At 37.5% G+C, this 12000-nt stretch overlaps 1 protein-coding gene across 2 annotated transcripts in view; it reads left to right on the forward strand.

The window, feature by feature from the left end:
• Positions 1-12000, forward strand: part of LOC107095312 (leucine-rich repeat and immunoglobulin-like domain-containing nogo receptor-interacting protein 1) — a 168679-nt gene that overhangs the window by 140465 nt on the left and 16214 nt on the right. The window contains exon 1 of one of the 2 annotated variants that reach the window (XM_015391336.1): positions 2076-2637. The exons of the other annotated variant lie outside the window; for it this stretch is intronic. The gene's annotated coding sequence lies outside the window, so the exon portion shown is untranslated. Of the gene's footprint in view, positions 1-2075; positions 2638-12000 lie in introns of those variants that run through there. 2 annotated transcript variants of the gene reach the window in all.

A 12000-nucleotide genomic window follows, 5' to 3' on the forward strand; every position in this document is an offset into this window, starting at 1 on the left:
GCCATAGTGTTCCACTTGATTTATGCACGTAAATAGCTTTATTATAATTAATGCAGGGAGTATTTCAGATTATATAAACACTTCAATGGGAAAGTCGAACAAGCAGAAAGGGTGAAAGAAAGAGGAGATGAAAGGGAGACAATGATAAAATGTCTTCAGTCTGCTTCATCACCTGCAAAGAGAGATGTAAAAAAAAACAGCACAACCAACTGATATAGTATAACAGATACAATAAAGTAACACCTTGATACCATTGCTGGTTGCTATTTTCTAGACACTGTCACCTGTGGTGTTGGTTAAGTGTTACCTCATTTATAGCTGCTTCTTTTTGCATGTCTGCTTCCCTTTGAACCTTCAAATCACCTCCACAGAAGGCCACTCACATAGAGCCTGGTTCTGCTAAATGGGTGGTTTTCCTCTCCACTGTCGCTGCATGTGTGCATGGTATAAGGGATTGTTGAAGAGTCAATGACAAAAAGGAAACAAATATAATTGCCTCAAGCTCATCTATAAGGTGTATTCTGCAACTCAGAGAAGACAATCAGCTGGTTTTCTTCGAAAGGAAACCAATCTCCTTGTGTGATGTGATCGAATTGCCCCTGCAAAGTGCCTTGAGATGACATATATTGTGATCTGGTGCTATAAAACTAAACTGAATTGAACTAAATAGAATGCACCAATGCAAAATGTTTAACACAATTAATAGTGTAAATGAATATGACCAAATTCTTAGGAAAACATCTGTAAACTTTTGAATGTGTCATTATGACTGGGATATTTAACCAAATGGGATAATTATGGCAGGATAATGCTAAATTGCTTTAAAAAAAAGGCTTATTTTGAGTTATAAAATGAAAATAAAACCTGTTTGAAAAGGGTAAAAAAGGAATTTCCATTGTCCTGTAATTAATTTCAGAATTCAAGTTGTAACTTGTAAAAAAACATGATGGTGCTATAAAAAAAAATACCTTAAAAGAGCACTTTTACTCATATTTTGGCAGCCTAGCGGTTTGGGCATTGCACTTCCAGAATCCAGAGGTTCTGAGTTCGAGCCCAGGGCGCCACACAAGGCAGAAAGCAAATTTCCCCCATTGTAGGACAAAAACATGGATTTACATAACATTTATTATTATTATTACAAACATTTACAGAATTTTGTTAGTTCCCTAAAGTAGTTCATTAGCAGAATCGTATGCACAGTGGGCAGAAATATTTGAAATAACTCTTATCAACATCATCAGCCTGGTGATTCAGAATTTGAAACTTTTCAAGTTCCATGAGCAGCAGCTCATCTTAACATATCAGAAGAAATCTACAAAAAAAAAATCTTCTCATTGCCCCCCTAACACCTTTTCTAATCAATAAGAACCCCAAGCAGAAATTGCAAATGAATCTTTACTATTTGATTCCTGTGTAACGACATTAAAACTTATTTAAATTCAAATTTTGCGCATTAAGAGCCATCCGTGACATTGAACGTCCCCTATTATGACAATTACAGAGCAATGATGTGCTCTTCTCTCACTTCAGAGCACATTACAGACGGGGGGAGAGAAACAGGAGTTTAACCGTGTGAAATATTTACTCTCTTTGCTTTAAACACTTTTCTGCAATCTCTGCCCCGACGGTGCCTGAGACCCCCTTTATAAACTCGCAGGGGGATAGATAAGGGATCAGATATGTGTTAGACAACATTCCGCAGGGCCCGCCTCTTGGAAAGGAGGGAAGACGGTTGTACCTGAAGCTCACAGCGCCATCAGGCCTTCGAATTAGGAACTACAACTGTCCAACAGACCCATCTATCAGCCCCTTTCAATCTCAGTTAACATTTCATTTAAATACAGTGTTTGTGGGTGTTTTTAAAAGATACGATCGTTTGCGTTATTACACTTTACGTGCGTAAAAATACAGGAAACAGCCTTAAAAAAACAGACACAACATAACAAATAAATAAACGGACTGGAGACAACTACAGCAGAAAATAACACAGACTCCACACAAACATATCCATCAGTTTACAGCACACATACACACGCAGAGGGACGCACACCGAGTTGGATCCCGGGCAGAGAATGCGTTCCGTTGATCATCTCCAACCCTCCTTTCCAACAAGGCGGATTGCTTCTGCGTCTGACGACAGTCAGTCCCACAAAGACACACACACAATCACGCACGCGCGCAAACACGGTGCTGCTTAGAGCGCAGTGGCTGAAGAGGGACCGCATCCAGGAGCCGCGCGCCAGCCTGCTTACAGAGGAGCCGCGCGTAGGAGTCGATAACCTGTCATCTGCATCCCTGCCTCCTTTTTATTACCAGCATCCTTTCGGACTTGTTCGGGGCGGTCAGAGGAGGGAGTCCCATCAGCATCACTGCCTCACTAGGAGCGGTTTATTTATTTTTGGGGGGGAATGCTTTTTTTCAACTGAAACGTACATTAGAGCTGCGGTCGCTGTGGAGAAATTCGTTTGAAATCAGGCGGTCAGCGCTTCCTCTCAGTTTGTTTTATGAAAGCCGTCTTTTAAAGGCGGGGGATGGACTTGAGATAGTGCGTCTCAATTTGAGCGCTGGTGGCTGGCTGGGAGTTGCCGTCGCGAAGAGATGCGAAAGCATGCTTGGAAGCTGTGAGTGCTGTCGCAGGTGAGTATCTGTAAAGATGATATCAAAAAAAAAAAAAAATAAAAAATGCATTTTGGAAGGCTTAATGCTATTTCTATTAATAAGAACGTTTCCATGGATTAGCTTTTTTGGGGGATTTGCGTTTTTGTCAATGCGGCTTAATGTGGCGCGCAGCCAAGACATAGGTATGGCTGTATAATGGTGCCAAATCTATTTAAAGAAAATATTCCTGAATTGGAGAGAAAAAAAACTCAGATCTCGCTGCAATGTAAGATTGGAAGACAAACATATATTCTAAAGATTTTTACTAAACCTGTGTTGGTCAGGACAGAAGCTCTCCTGTAGAAAATAGACCACAGAAAATAAGGACTTGAGCTTAGGTGCGTCCTCTGTAGGTTTAAACATTAAACCACACTGATTTTAAATCCATTTTTTACTTATGATCAGTGCATAATTTATTATTTTTTCTTTATTATTGTTTTTCCAGGCACATAGTGCCCTTGTGTGTAAGGTGAAAGCTTAAAGCATTCATCAAATTTAATTGTCCCGCGATTTAGACTGGCTGAGAGTCTGTGAGGGAAGCAGAATGGAGAACCTGTGTGTGATGGTGTGTGTTTGTGTTTGTCTGTGGGTGGGTTGGTGGGGGGAAATGCTGGAGAGTTACAATTGCAATGCGTTACCTTAATCTAGCCCTTATTTGCCAACACCTTTGTTTCTGCTGAGATAACATTTCTCCTTGTGTGCAAGTCGTGATCCATCCCTGAATGCATGTTTTCTTCTTATCCATCTGCAATCGATGCGTTTCTGTTATAACGAGCAGCTGGGAAGGGGAAAAAAAAAAACCCAATCTGGATTCTGCAGATATTTCCCTCTCCACAGAATTAACTTGGGACTCTTTGTTTTGAACGGAATGACAGTCAGCAGGGGTCTATATATAGCTCTAGCTGCGACAATATGGGACACAGGAAGAAACTTGTGCACTTGTGTATCTGTTGTTTGGTATTCAAGGCAGCATTGCTTGGATAGACATACATACACATATACATATATGTAATACAGTGGATTCTGATTTTCTAATATTTCAGTCTTCCCCTTATGAGTGTATATTACATTTAAAAGAGAAAAGTATACTATGCACACAAAACCCTGTGCAGCTCAGTATTAAAGGCTGTGTCAGGCTGTGCCTGCGGTTATTCATAAAGTGCTGTAGCTTTATATGTTATAAATAACTGGAGGGAGAGGATAGAGGAGCAGCAGCAGCCTCTCTAGTTTTATCACAACCCACAATCCAATATAATAGATAGATGATACACTTTGAGGTATCACATGGAGACAGGGGCAAGGGTGTGGCGTACTCCTTTTCTTTCCCTCCATGAGGCCTATAAAAGTGACTGTTTTATGCTGTGTTTGTGTTTACCGGCTTTCACATCACCCCATCAAGCTGATTGTTTTCTTTAATCTGCTGCTGGTCGGTTCATGTCACCTGGTTTTAAGTTTTCCTTTGGATTTCTCCGCTGTGCGATGTGATCGGCCCACTGGGTGCCTTCATCTAATTAATGTGCAGCAGCTGACCTTGGCTATCTAGTGCCATCAATAGGATTCACCTTTTTGCCCCGCAGTAGGTGGTGGCATATTGCAAAGGGCTGACTTATCCTACAGCATTACCCTGCTGTGGACATCCCAGATTGAATTACGGCCCGTTGATCAATGCTCTCAATAACCCGAACCTCCACATAGTGGCTGGTTTAATGCAGAGCGTCAGATATCACAGGAAAATCATGCGCCTTAACACGTTTCAGGGAGGTATGCTTAGATATAAGTGTATTAGCAATCAAATCATATACAGACAGAACGGAGAAGGAAAACAATGAGAGCAGCTTCTGAGTGCGCGCTGCATTAATAATTCATGGAAGAAATCAGCTTGAGCGTAGATTTGACAGCAGACCGGAGCAGGCGAGACAGAGTGGGTGGTGGTGGTGTGGACGGTAACGTTAGAGCTGGGTGACTGATCACAGCCTCTCCGTTTCTCACCGCCACACAAAATGACCAGCAGTGTTATTAGCGAGTGGGCTAATGCCTGCTTATGACATGTTCTCATGTCTCCTGGAGACACTCTCATCTGGGGTGCAAAGCTGACACCTACTGCAGCTACAAGGTGTTTATTAGCTCCCAGTTGTGAGACCACTCTACCTACATGATGTTACGGTGACACAGAGCTGTGAGTTCTCACTTGGGACGCCAATTATGTTGTTTTTAAAAGGAGTCAGATGCCATTCCGCTTGATGCCAGTGTCTTGGTTTGGCAATGCCTGAGGCTGGATTGCATCTGCATGAAATGCCCATCAATGAGATCACTGTGGTCGTTTGATTCAAGGGAGAAGAGAGCTCTTGTTTGACGTTGTCCTTGGTGGATGTCAATGGCATTAGAGGAGGAGGAACAGCTGTGATTGTTTTAAAATAAAAATTCTTTGCAGGCAGGTTCACAACTTCCTTGCTTTTCCTTTATTATAACCCCACTAATATATTTATATAATCCATATCCTAACTTTACTGTATAATCTGTATATAGTTATAATATTTATTTTATAGCCTCTTACAATTACTCTCTGCTTATGTATACAATTTATAGTCCATATATAGTGTCTGTGTACATGTAAATAAATATTTATATCCTGTACAGCACTTCTGGATAAATGCAAACTACATTTCGTTGCTTTGTTCTTGGGACAGTGTAATAAAAATAAAGTTGAATTCTCTTCTTTCACATCTGCAAACATAAAAATGGATGCATTACTTAATGCAACCTGAACTATCCTATTATTACTTCTTGTTATAAATGAAAGTGACTCTACATTTACTACAGCATGCCACTCTGTTTGGTTGTATTATATTTATATGATATAAATAATAAAATTATATTTGGGATATTGCTGAATTATATTAATCAAATTCTAGATATATTCATTAAAATATGAGAGTTTGCATTACTGTGTTGGTGGTCTTGCGTTGGTGAAGCCAATCGAGTCAAGAAGTTCCTGTTAAATTCTTAACAAAATTCCTTCTTCTCTTGGGATTATCATGATATGCTAATAATCTAGTGCTGTGATTGAAGACAACCCTGCTCCTGATTTGCCCTTCACGTGGCCTTTGGTACCATCAGGGTGCCGATCATTGTGCCATCAGAAATCAATTATTTAATTAAAATTTAATTTCCCTTAATCCTTTAATGTCAAATACATTAGCATAAGTTATTTATACCAATTCAGACTGTGACAGCAGCGTTTTACATCAACAATGAAAGCTTACTTGACATAATCAGGAGCTGGACTTCTAGCTAAAGCTAAGACATACCTAAAATGATAGTTTACATCTAGACAGTTCTTATACTGACAGATTTAAATCTGATGTAATTTTTTGTAATGTATTACCTTTAATAAATAAATGAAAAACACTAAGGTAAAATAAGGAGTTACCCTTCAGGCAGATGTCCATTCAGATTTCAGTTATTCCTACCTAAGTTATAATGCAAACGCATCTAGAGGCTTCATCTGAATCTTCCTTTTTTTCTGGAGTATTTAAAAATAAATTCAAGGCCTAAAAAAATCACGGCTACAATCTTTGGTGTTTTCAAAGGCATGACAGCCAGACTGAAAAGTTAGATATTTACTTGACTTTTGGTGAAATTACAGCAGAGTGACAAGGCATAATTGATGATACAAGTTGATACAGCTGGCAGGCTAAAGGAAAGTTATATCGCTGTCAGAATGATGTTTGCTTTACAGAAACTGTTGTAAACCATAACAGTAGTTTCGGGTGCAGGTGGTGGCATTAGATGGTTTACTGTTGCGTGGCTATAATTTTTCTTTACGTATCAAAGATATAGAAAGGCTGCAATTGTTTTTTTGTGAATCACTGACATTTATGATGGCTATTCTCTATATCCTCTTATTTTAAAAATGTATGTCATTATTAATGAAATCCCACTGTGATTTAAATCCCACAGACTGCTTAAAAGCAGACTTTTGTCTTCTAACCTCAGTAATTTTGGTTGAGACAGCAGATGCTTGTGTCCTGTTTCACATAGCAACAAAGCTCATAGACTTTAACAACAGCTGTTGTTCCACCTACAAAGCTCCTATGGCATATGGGCTCTTTTTGTGAGAAACATTGGGCTTCTTATATTAGATACAGCAATAAATGACAAAAAGAAGCAGATTAGACAAAGTACTATGTGTAGCGAACCTGTCAACATGTGCAATCACAAAGTAAAGCATTTCTGGTAAGTGTTGATTAGTGAAAAGAGACAGAAACAGACTCTTCCTGTCAGCTTTGCGCCAGTGCCATGCCTGCACACTTGGACATTAACTAATTCTACTGCAGCGACAAATTTATCACTCCAGATATGCTGCGTGGAAGGGTTGTAGGTCAGTAGATAGAGTGGGCGTCCTTCAACTGGAAGGCTGTTTCTTTGATCCACATGTTACACGGTTCACATGTCAAAACCTCTCCTGTCGTCCAGATACTGAACCTTTATTACCTCCCCAATGTGAAACCCAAGTACCAATCAAAAGATGACAAGGGCTCCCACTAACCATAGAAATTTAGTTCTATATACTGTAAAAGCTCCACCAGATCTTGACAGGTCTTTTTTGTTTGCAAGTATTCAAGCACCTCATATTTTCAGCTGGTTGAACTTAACTGAATGAGAAATTTTACTTAATCAATTTAAAGATCTTTAGAAGATCTGTTAAGTATAAAAGGTACAGGACAAGCTGACAGGCCTAGGGTTGTCCATATGTTATAAGTGTTAGTATTCACAGCATAGGGACTAACAAGTATCTACTCTGGCATCTCTGTTTCTAGGAAGACTCACTTGTCCATCTTTCCAATGACTGAGTTAATGTTACCCTGATAATCTGCTAGGGGGCTGTAAATCATTCAGACTGAGGCACTAGAAGGCATTTGACTGGCAGCTTGGAAACGAGGCCTGGAGTTTGAGAACTTCAGTGGAATTCACCCAAGTTAGCCCTGCCAGGGTAAAACACATTCTGTACTTTTAATCTTCTACAGCTTGCAGCCATATGTTGTACATGTGGTACAGTATGTCAGCATAACTAAAGTTATTCTCAGTCACTCAGATCCCTTTTTCTTTTCATTTTAAAATTACAATTGCTAATGCTTCATTACATTTTTGCATTTCCAGGAAGAGATTTCATAAATTGCACTACAGTAACAATGGTTTGGCTGCATATTTTTTGCTGAAAGTGTGATGTCAAACCGATCCATTCAGTAGTGATTAGAAACACAATTGTGGGACAAGAGCAGCTCAATTTACGCACCCTCTTTTGAACAGAGCATATGATTTTTTTTCCATAAGTGGGAGAAAGAATTCAATACGAGAACCACCCTGCTGTTGTAATGGCAGTTAAAATACCTCTCAGAGATTTACCGAGTTCAGTGTTTCGGAGCATTGCAAGTGGTCTCGACTCCATTGCCTCTGTCTAGTCAGCTATCTAGGGGCTCCTTCTAGAGGTGAAATTGCATTTTTCACAAAATATACTTTGGGTGAGTTTCTGTCACTGAAAGCATTAATAATTAAAAAGTACTTTGCTATATGAATAGCAGGGAGGCGATGATATATTCAACATAAGATGATGCATGATATTCGCTTCCTGAAAATTTGATGAGATGAAAATTTAGCAGCACTTTGGAGAAATCTAAGAATGCCATTTTACTTCAGTAGGTTTTGATAAAGTGTCACAACTCTTAATACAACTTAATTATTTTGACTTTCTTTTTTAAAGGACAAAATAGAGTTGAAAAATTCCCCCACTTGGCTAATGTATAAAGTTTAGATTTTTTTTCCACTTTTCAATCTGATTTTTTTTTTTAAATATCAGACTGAGGGTTTAAAGGTGAATGTCGAAGTTAGAAATCCAACCTTAAAATACAATATGGCTCATACACTTGCAGATAGTTTTTACACTTCTGGTATCCTTTTTTTAAATGTTTTTTTTCAGTGGTTGAATACATACAGTAGAATACCAATAATTATAGCTTATAAGCTAGATTGATTTAGCTAGATTGACTTGGATACATTTTTTTCCCCCAGCTGATATTTCTTCTTAATCAACTGTTGTATGGTTTATTTGCATATGTCGTTATATTCTTCTATGTATAACAAACACTACAGTTGTCAGAAGTTTCACCAGTGGAACTTGTACAAGAGTATTACTTTATATGGACTATGTGTTTGGCACATTTCAAAATATACTTTGAATAAACTGTAACCAGACTGTAACACCTTAGTCGCTGTAACATATAGTGAAACTTCATGATAGTCCAATAAGGTTCTAATATGAAAAAAAGAAGTAAACTAATCCCATCTTTTTTTTTTTTCAAATATATGTTGAAAGCTTTAAAGCAACACTAAACTTTTGACCTAAGTCATAGCTTCATTCAAGAGATTTGACCCCAAAAGATTTTTTGGGGTCAATTTATAGCGTTTGAAACCAAAGTAATGCGAGAGGGTCAGATCTATTGCCGAACGAGTCATCTGACCTAAATATCCCCTTAAATATTAGAGCTAACTCAAGTTACTATAATAGTGGTTAGTTGTTAGGCATCAAAATAAATGACAATTACCTGATCAGACATATTTTTTATGTAAGATTTATTCCAGAGAGGTAAGAGTGGTTTTACCTTAACAAAATCCATAACTTATTTATCTGGTGGTTCAAACTGGTCTGTTATCAAATTCCAAACCATGGTGGGAGTTTATTTTTTATTTTTTTATATGTACGATGCGGGGTGCCAGTTAATTTCAAGGAGCTAAACCTAGAAGTTACAGATTTAGCTCTCAGAGTGGTTAAAAGATACACGGTATTGCTTTAAAGGAGTGGTGACAGCAACAGATAAACTATTTCGTGTTTTTGACATTGCTTCATATTTAAATTCTACGAAGAACTTTATTAAATATAATGTCAATTTTTTTAGGGATTGTTTTGGAAGGTCAGACTTTCTTTTTCGGTAAAAGCATTTGATGTGGTGGTGATCTGTGGCTCTACATTTTTGACTTCACCTTGATAGGATACTAACATATTTTGGAAATTGGTCAAGCTGAAATCACACATTTAAGCCAATCAAGTCAGAGGTAATTGGACCACTTTCCCTAAGAATTTCGTCTTTGAAAACTTCTTTATACAATAGAGCATTTAAGCATATGAGGCTATCACGATAGCCGATGACGATTTTCTCAGGTCGTTAAACGAAATAAACTTAATTCTGCAGTTTTGACAGTGTGCGCTGTTGTCTGGTGTTTCCATTCCCTTTAAGACACTGCAGCATGTGTCATCACATCATGACAACCCTATTTTCCATGATCTGGTTTAAGACAAATCAGTTAATTTACTGGTGCCTATAGGATGCTACAGAGCAAATGTCAAATTGTTTATTGTAATTACATAATAAATAACCAGTTAATTTTTTCTCAAACATGCATACAGAGTGCCCAGAGAAAAACATTAATCTTCATATTCTTGAGCTTGTAGTAAAAGATTAGACTTCATCCAGATACATAAAGCCTGGTTTGGGTATGTAGAGCAAACTTCTGGGTCAAAATAGACAGGGTGCATCCAGATAAAGCACCCATTAAAATGACCACATTTGATCGCTGTTCCCAGGTTAGAGAAGTTTGAAGCTCCCCCCTGGGGCAACTGCATCTTGTTAACAAATCTGCAAATCAACCACAACTGCAGTGTTTGCCCATGTGGGCAGATCTGTGCAGATAACCCATTCCACTTTGTATGGAAGTAGCCTTAGACCATGAAGCCACATTTGGTTGCAACATGTAAAGGCCTCTATGAACCAGGAATTATTCATCTGAAAAATATTGGTATCATTTTATTATCATGAGATCTTGTGCCAAGCAGCCTTTTTTACACTCTTAATGAGAAATGTTTGGTTTATCTAATATGCAATCCAACTTGTAGTCAAATTTTGCCAAGTTTCCAGTAGAGTTTTGAGGATAATCATTAAATAATTTTGGTGCTGTTTCATGGCCATTAAAAAGTTATACTAAAAGCCAGTAATCCAATTACGATTCAGTATTGACCTGGGCCCCCATTGTTTATTGCTGACAAAACAATAGAATGGCGATCCGCCATGATAGTTGGATTAAAGTGTTTTAACATAATTCAAACATTTTAACATGCTTCAAGTCCATTATCCCTTCCATTTTTGTTAGATCAGACGAGTTGCTTTTCATCCATTGAAAGTCAGCTCCCATTTATCATGTGATTCTGCACAACAGAAGCCTTGCATTGAGGTAAAAGGGGAAGAAGCTTTTAGTTCCCTAAAAGCTATCTTTACCCATTTCTATAGTGCACTCCCTTCATCCACATTCCCTCTCTCCTCCCCTTATTCTAACTTTCCTAAAAGCTAATTCCTTCTATCCACCTATCTAGTCTTTTTTTTATTATTTTTAATCTTTTATTATCCAGCCTTTCTTTTATCCACTAACTGTCAACACAGTAAAGATATAGAGGAACTGAAATAAAGAGAAAAAGGGAGGGAGAATAAAAAAAGAGGATCGTAACTAGGCACAACTAATATTGTTCGGTGCGGAAAAGGAATGTACTAGGAGGAAAAAAAAGGTCAGGTTTAAGGTTATTGTCTGGACTGTGTTGCATAATGATATGCTTGTTTGCTAGACATAAAAAAGGTGCAATATTTCAAATAACATTAGACACAATTAGACTTCTATTAAAAATTTCAGAAACGCATCCTTCTAACTCCCATATTAATAACCCTTTTTCAATCTATTTAGTTGCTACACAAAATCCAAAGTGTAATTTTATGCTTATACTGCATGATGTCTTGTCAGATTATTGAAAAACTTTTGTTACTATGCTATCCAGTCAGCCTAGACACAAATCAATAGATCATAATCTTAGATAAAGGAACTAAAGAGCTATGGAGGACAAGGAGAGTCACAGAAAAGGAAAAAAAAATATATTTTTTAATTTAACATTTAAATCTTATAATTAAGAATTAAAAATTGTATTGATCGTTTGAGAAATATATACTGCTGTTTGAAAAGTTTGGAAATCCTATTTCTAAATGGAGATTTAAATCTATGCTAATTTAAAAACAACACAATTCATAAATCTGATAATAAACACCTTTCCTAATCACACATTTAAAAAGGTAATTTCTTATTCCAATTCGTTTTCTTTTTCGTTCATCTCGCATTTTTAAATACTTTTTTATTTTCTCTTTACTTTTGTCATTTTAAGTTTTTTTTTTTTTTTGACCCACATGCAGAATCAGTCAGTTCTAACATTTTAAAAGCAACAAGGATCTGGAAGTGGAGAACTGCAGAAAG

This window comes from Cyprinodon variegatus, unplaced genomic scaffold, assembly GCF_000732505.1.
Source record: "Cyprinodon variegatus isolate N-32 unplaced genomic scaffold, C_variegatus-1.0 Scaffold536, whole genome shotgun sequence".
Classification (NCBI taxonomy): domain Eukaryota; kingdom Metazoa; phylum Chordata; class Actinopteri; order Cyprinodontiformes; family Cyprinodontidae; genus Cyprinodon; species Cyprinodon variegatus.